This window comes from Merops nubicus, unplaced genomic scaffold, assembly GCF_000691845.1.
Source record: "Merops nubicus isolate BGI_N331 unplaced genomic scaffold, ASM69184v1 scaffold2273, whole genome shotgun sequence".
Taxonomy (NCBI): Eukaryota; Metazoa; Chordata; class Aves; order Coraciiformes; family Meropidae; genus Merops; species Merops nubicus.
The window spans coordinates 69,720-70,875 of record NW_008600797.1 but is presented as its reverse complement, the minus strand read 5'-3'; positions in this window follow the sequence as shown (position 1 = coordinate 70,875).

Here is a 1,156-nt window from a genome sequence, read left to right as displayed (position 1 = left end):
AGATTTGCCTGATCACAGAATTTAGCTACTGTGTATTTGTCATTCATCTGGGCTGCCTAAAGGAAAAGCAGTTCCTTTTGCAGAGGATAAACATGATACTAAAGAGGAAGCAGAGAAAAAGAAAGAGGCTGACACCCCCCTGAAACACAACCTGTCTTTGGGGCAGCAGGGGTAGTCAAAAATCACATTTGTAATGGTAATACTTCAGTAGGGGTTTAACTGTGCCAGCAACCAGACTGAAAATTCCCTTTAAAATTGTTTTACCTCACTCCATCCAATTACTCAGGTTGTTTTGCTATCCCACGGATCTCTCAGTTCATGTCAACAAAATGATTATAGACTGCAACAGTGTCAAGATGTTTCACCCACAGCAGCGTCAGTAAAATGTTTATGGGCACAATGTGTTGAAACTAGTGTTTGATATGTAAATGTCAGGAACGATCATCCTCCCTGTCCCCAGAGCCAAAATGCACAAATACAGGTGCTGAAAATGCCTTGCCCGCAACCAAAGAGGTACTTTATCAGTGGCCACATGAATTGTCATGTAAATGGCCAGTGTTGGTGTGGAAAAAGCCACCGCAGCTCTTTGCTGGTGATACCCTGTGCTGTTCTTCATCTGTGAGTTGTTTGGCAGCATGGTCCTTCCTTTGGTCTCAGTGACTGAGCTGGTGGTGAGGAGATGGATGAGGGATGATTGAGGAGGGCAACACAGATCAAACCTCTGCTTGAGCAGAAATCAACTTTATAAAGGATGTGCCCTGGGAGCCACCTGGGTTTATCCAGAAATGGGTCATGATGCCTTCTCAGCTGTGTGCCTCTGGGGCCCTCACCTTGATACCTTCCTTCTTGGCAAAACCTGCAGAATAAGGTTTTGCAACAGTGATGAGCATCTGCAGCCTGGAGCCCCTCAGGTCATGGGCACCAGACAATGAAGCCCTGTGTGGTGGTAGCCCTGAAACTACTGCCAGTCCTGTGCCTGTGCAGCAGAGCAGTGGGGCACTCTGGCAGCAGGGCTGGGGCCCCCATCTCTGTCTCTCCACCACAGGGCACTGTGGGTGAGTCGTGCTTTCTGCTGCCAGATGGGTGGTCAAATAAAGGTTGCTGTCAGTCCACTTTGCAACTTCAGTGTCACTGATGCCAAGTATGCCCAGATCCA